Here is a 6531-nt window from a genome sequence, read left to right as displayed (position 1 = left end):
AGAGCCTCGACGGAAGCTCGTTCTCCTTGTGGTCCCCCAATATTTTTTTTGTTAGGTCATCTCATCATCGAGGGCCCTTTTCCAGGAAGAGTATGATGGACTCGCTCCTCTATAATATTTTTCTCGACCTTTGTTATTAGCCACATTTCCATAAGAGAAGCTTAGAGATAGAGAGTTTTAACGAAAACTTTATTTCTCTTTGAAAGTTTGTTTTGTAAACACCTCCTCTTTAGGGAAGAGAGGAGTATTTTTTATTACCCATTTAGGTAAGGGTCAAGCCTGAGTCTATCCTTTGGGGAAATTAGAGAAGAATTTAGCCACGGATGTGTCAATTAGATCTCAGACAATTTCTTTCACCGAGGATTTTAAGAATATTTTGTCAATTTATCATAAAAAAACTGTTGTTGATCTCAAACTTTATTGCACAAAAAATTACCTCAATTGCCTTCAGTATTTCTTCCAAAAGGATAAGACTTTTGCGAAGAAAAAAGAAAATTCAAGCTTTGTCTGTTGGTCAACCAAAGGATGAAGAAAAATCCTCAATATGACCAATAAAGGAAAAATTCAATGATGTTGAAAAGTCATAAGTGAATTGATATTGATCATAACTATGGCACATTTTTAAAGATCATTCTTCTGGTAATAAGGTGGTGAAAATATCCTGGGCGATATAAAAGAATTCACTCAATTTCAATCTCTTCAATCAATCAATCTATAATCAACTATCTGCAAAAGGGATCTCTTAATCATCGTCAAATTGAAGGTTGATGAATGAGTTAGACCCCCGGGGTCAAAGGAGACTCAAATCATCTCCAAGTTGAAGGAGTATTTGACGTGTCTTTCCAGGAAAAGTTTAAATCATCGTCAAGTTGAAGGTTGATGCGATGAACCTCTCGTCAATCCCTAAAAGATATTTAATCACTGTTATCATAAAAGATTTTCAATCCAAGAGACAATTTTATCAATATAATTCTTGGGACTAAAGAAGATGTGGATCATCTCCAAGTTGAAGGAGCATGTGACGTGCCTTTCTAGGAAAAGTCAGAACATCACCAAGTTGAAGGCTGATGTGATGAAATTCTCGCCAAATCCCAAGAGAACTTACTTTTCATGTCTCAAAAGAGTTTAAAAAACTGTCAAGAGATTTCAATTAAAGAAACAATATTATCAATATAATTCTTGAGACCAAAGAAGACTTAGATCATTTCCAAGTTGAAGGCTGATGTGATGAGATTCTTGCCAAACCTCATGAAAATCTTGTTCTCTATGTCTCAAAAGAGCGTAAAAAGATCATCATGGGTAAACTCTAGATATCAAACTGCCAAGAATTATCTTTATTCATGTGAAATTCTTTTATCAATATCTTTTCATCAATTGCTTTTATGAAACTAAGAACAAGTTTTCTTTCTTTTCATATCAAGGAAATGGATAGCTCCTTGAAGAAACTCAACAGAAATAATTTGATTTTGATTTTAGATTCTACAGAGTTAGCCAAGTGGGAGGTAATACTATAGGTAGAAGATGGGATATCTTTCAAACAAATGTGCTTACATTTCAATTATCTCGAATCAACTACAAATTTTATCTTATTATCAATATTTTCAAGTTATTCTGATATGAAGTGAGAGCTTGATGTCTATTTTGATATATCCTGACATTGTTTTTATCCCTCTTTAGAACTTGATAACACGAGTTTTCAAGATCCTTCCCTTCTGTTTCTAATCTGAGTGCTTGGGCTCTCAGATTTACACACTTTTTTGTGTTCCCCATTGTCCCACCATAGACCGTTCCCGTTCAGAATAAGGGTTAAACATGAATTGTTTTTGCAAAAGGTCATCTATTTTAAAAGTCATTAAGTCTCAGCAATGAGACGCCCAAGATCAATCCCTTTTCAAGCTTTAGGGACCCCCATTTTCTTCCTTTTGCAAACCCCTCTCGGATTTATTATGCAAAATCTGAAGGTTCCATCATGGTTTCTTCTTTCGAGGATTTTATTTTTTTCCGTTCAGGGTAAGGGTTAAACCTGAATTGTTTTTGTGAAAGGTCATCTGTTTTAAAAGTCATTTCAGTCTCAGCAATGAGACGCCCAAGATCAATCTCTTTTCAAGCTTTAGGGACCCCCATTTTCTTTCTTTTGCAAACCCCTCTCGGATTTATTATGCAAAATTTGAAGGTTCCATCATGGTTTCCTCATTTGAGGATTCCATTTTTTTTCCTTCAGGTTAAGGGTCAAACCTAAACCTCGTTCTTCCACGAGGTATTTTTTGCCCCCTTTAGGTTAAGGGTCAAACCTGAACTTCGTTCTTCTGTGAGGTATTTTTTGTCCCATCCAGGTTAAGGGCTAAGCCTGAGTCTCATTTCAATGAGGTAAATTTTCTTCTTTATTCTCTATTACATACCTACCACAATCACCAGCGCCAATTCTTTCACACCCAGTCAGATTCTTCTAATTGGGGCAATTTATAATCCAAATTTGGTGTGTTTTTCTTTGCCACTAAGTTCGGCCCTCAACCGGCTTAGTAGCAAATAGGGGCATCTGTAAACACCCCAAATTTTTCACCTTCGCTCACAAACCATTTTCTCTTGCCACTGTGACTCACTCTCTAAATCCTTCAGGGAACCAGTTGGAGCCATGACCATTTAGAGCCTGAATTTTGCCCCAAATTCAAATATTCCAACAGATAATCTCCATTATGACTCAATTTCAATCATCAATCTTTACCTTTGAACAGAAATGTTTAACTCTTTGTTTCCACCAGGGGTCTGAGACTTCAAATCCTTCATCCTGGGTTTGCCTTTTGCATCTCATTTCATATCATCTAGTATCATTATATGTCATTGCATGTAATTTTATTGCATTGCATCTCATTTTCGAGATCCAACACTCTAGTCTTTCAAAATCTTTCAATCCAGATTTGAATTTTAAAACTTTTTTTTTTAAATCAATTTCAAAACCTGGGTTTTTAAATCGATATTTTGTCATTTGTTAACCCCCAGGATCTTATATGTAAAAATATTTTCCTTAGAAAATGATTTGCATTTATTTTAAATTCAATTTTAACTGATCTTAATTCTCGGATAAGACCCATCTAGGTGGTGTCACTTTCGGATTACTTCTTTCATCTGGATTTTTCGAAATTTCAGGGTCCTAGTTGGATTGGAACTCTGTCTTTTCACCTTTTTAAGCCTTTTCTAAAATCTCATTTCTTTTTTAAACTAGAAGTAATCCTACCCCTTGTCCATTTCTTTCATTTTGGCCAAAATCTCAGAGTCTCAATTGGATTAGGATTCTTTTTCAGAGTTTCTGTCAGATCAAGACTCTGCCTCTTACTTCTATTTTTGTTTGCTTTTGAGAAAAGCTTTCAAAATCTTTCATTTTGGCCAAAATTTTAGAGTTTTAGTTGGACTAGGACTATGTTCCAGAGTTTCAGCCAGATTAGGACCCTATCCCGATTTCATCTTTTATTCATGTTTTTTACTTATTTTCGAAAACCTTCTCATCTGACTTTCAAAAGAGCCAAAATCTTAGAGTTTCAGTCAAATTAGGACTCTATCATAGAGTTTCAGTCGGACTAGGACTCTGTCTTTCATCTCTATTTTTACTTATTTTCAATAAAATTTATCAAAATCTTTTATTTGGGTCAAAATTCTAGAGTTTTAGTCGGACTGAGACTCTACTTGAGAGTTTCTCAGTCGGATCAAGACTCTATCTTTCATTGTTGTTTTCACCTATTTTTGAGGAAACCTTTTAAAATCTTTCAAAAGAAGGCAAAATTTTAGAGTTTTAGTCGAATCAGGACTCTGTTCCAAAGTCCCAGTTGGATTAGGACTCTAACCCTAACTTCAATTTTCAGAGAATCTTTTAAATACTTTATCATTTATCTTCAAAAAATCAAATTTCTAAATTTCAGTACTTTATTGTAGAGTTTCAAAATTTTAGGACTCTACCCCAGAGTCTCAATCGGCCTAGAACTCTACTATGATTTCCTCCTTTTACTTTTATCTCGCTTATTTTTCAAAAATAAACCCAAATTTAAGAGTTTCAAAATCGGGTTAGGACTCTATTTTGAATCTTATTTTCACTTTCAATTCCACTTGTTTTGAAAATCTTTTCATTCGTCTTTCAAAAATTAGTCCATTTGCAGAGTCACAGTTGATTCGGGACTCTATTTCAGAGTTTCGATTGAATTAGGACTCTAACCCTGACTGTATTTTCTGACTTATTTTCATTAATTTTGAGAAAATCCTTTAAAAAACTTCTTTGTTTGGCTTTCAAAAAACTAAATGTCAGAGTCTTAGTTGGTTTAGGACTCTAAGTCTAGAGTTTCAGTTCGTTTAGGACTCTATTTTTTAAAACCTCTGATTGTCATCTGATGATTTCAACCTTGTTTTAAAACCATTTTCAGTCTTTATTTCAATTTTCGAAACCCTGATGTGGGGCCCACACAGTTGGTGTCACATCTAGAAGAGTCTCAATCCATTCAGAACTCTGATAGATTCAAAACTTTTAAATTCAAAGCCAATTTCATTTTAAACCTCTTTTTGAAAACCTGTATTTTCAAATTTTAAAATCGTTTTGAAAAATCAAGTGAGACCCACTCTGGGTGGCGCCACATTTGAAAGAGTTAGGGTTAGCCTAGGATTGGTTAGTATTCCAACTAGGTTAGGAATCTAAAAGAGTCAAAATTGTTTTTTTTAAAAGTCCATTTTCACCTTAGCATTTTTAAACTCATTTTAACCTTTAAATTAAAAGTTTTAAAGAAACCAAATGTGGGCCCCAAAAATGGCGCCACATTTGAGGATGTTTTAGGGTTTAGTTAGGACTCAGTTAATCTAATTAGGTTAGTATCCCACCTAGGTTAGGAGTTTATTAAAAATCACCTCTTTTAGTTAGCCTCATTAGATAAAATTTTGAAAAAGTCAAAAGGCATTAATTATCCCTAATTAATAGCTTTTGAAAAATATTATAAAAAAAGGGGCATAGGGGGTCGACCCATGCTCTCTCTCCCCTATTATTTTCTTGCTTCTTCTCTCTCCTCCAGCAACCTTCCTTCCTCCATTGGTGCAACAACCTCCAAGGTAAGATTTATTTATCTCATTTCATGCTTTTTATTACTTTCATTACTTGTTTTTTTTTTATATTTTCACCATTGTCGCCCCTTGCATATGGATTTCAAGCTTAGTTTTCATTCAAGAATCATGAAATTGATTCAAGAAAGCAATCTAATGTTGTGTGAGGGCATTTTTCATGATTTCAAACCTTTGAAATCATTTGAACTATCGTGTTTTATGTTTAAGCCAAATAAAAAATGAGATTCGCTCGTTCAATGGGTTGAATCCCTCTTTTCAAAAGCTAAATTGAATTCTAACCGTGTATTCCCTAATTTTTTTTATTTATTTATCATGTTCATGTTTATTTTAGTCATTCAAATGTCAAATCCAAATTTGTGATGTTATTTGTATGTTTTCTTTATTATTTTTTATGTTTAGATTAGGTTTTTCATGCTTTATCGATAATATGTGAATCTCGATCTCAGGCACGCGGGAACCATGTTATTTTATGTTTAAGTTTCTGTTCAAAAATACAATTTTTTTAGGGTTAAACCGTGAAGATGTCAGTGATTTTCTATAAAAAAAATTGGATTATTTTGGGTTCTATAACTCTGTCAAAAAAATAGAAAACCGAATCGTGCTTTTTAAACCATGAAAATGCTATGTGGATTCAGGAACAACTTGTCGAGGTAATATGTCTCTCGTCGAAGATTTAATTGATAATCTGTAAGTTGCAGTATATTTGTTATCATGTCTAGTATTTTCTGTAAAGTTTTCATATTTTTATATATCTGTTTGCTATTTTTTCTCTGACAGAAATCAGAAACGGTTTCACAGAGTCTGTTATGCATTATCTAAACCCTAAATCGACTTATATCGTTTGTATCTCCCTCACCGGAGATTTGATCAACGATCCATATAAAGGAGTATTTTTATCTGTGTATATATTATCATTTGCTAAAATTTTATATTTTTTTAACACAGTCGTATATATTTTCCTGCACCCGAAACCATATGTGTTTATTTCAACTCATTATTTATTCACCAAAATCAAACATATATTGCTGAAACGATATCTCCCTAGCAGAAGATGATTTTTTTGATCTGTAAAAAAGAAAACTTCTATTTATCTGTCTAATATCTCTTTGTAAATTTTTATGAATTTATATGGTGGTTTGATAGTGTGACAGATATGTGCCCGTGGATAAAATCACGTATTTTAGGGTTTTATTAAATTTTTATATTAAAATAATATCAAAAATATATTTTTGTGAATGCAGTTTAATTTTAGGGTTATCATAAATATCCATATCATTTTTTATAGATTTTTTAATTCATTTGATATATTATTTAATCAAATCACAAAAACAGGATGCCCGTAAGACACTGGCGAAAATCACTAATTTTGTGATATTTCGATTTTTTTATAAAAAGTTTTATATTTTTAATGTTTGATTATATTTATAATCGTGTCAGGTT

The sequence above is a fragment of the Nuphar pumila genome, chromosome 9 (genome assembly GCF_984573655.1).
Source record: "Nuphar pumila chromosome 9, dmNupPumi1.hap1.1, whole genome shotgun sequence".
NCBI classification, from domain to species: domain Eukaryota; kingdom Viridiplantae; phylum Streptophyta; class Magnoliopsida; order Nymphaeales; family Nymphaeaceae; genus Nuphar; species Nuphar pumila.
The sequence above is the reverse complement of the archived record's forward strand: the minus strand, read 5'-3'. Positions refer to the sequence as shown.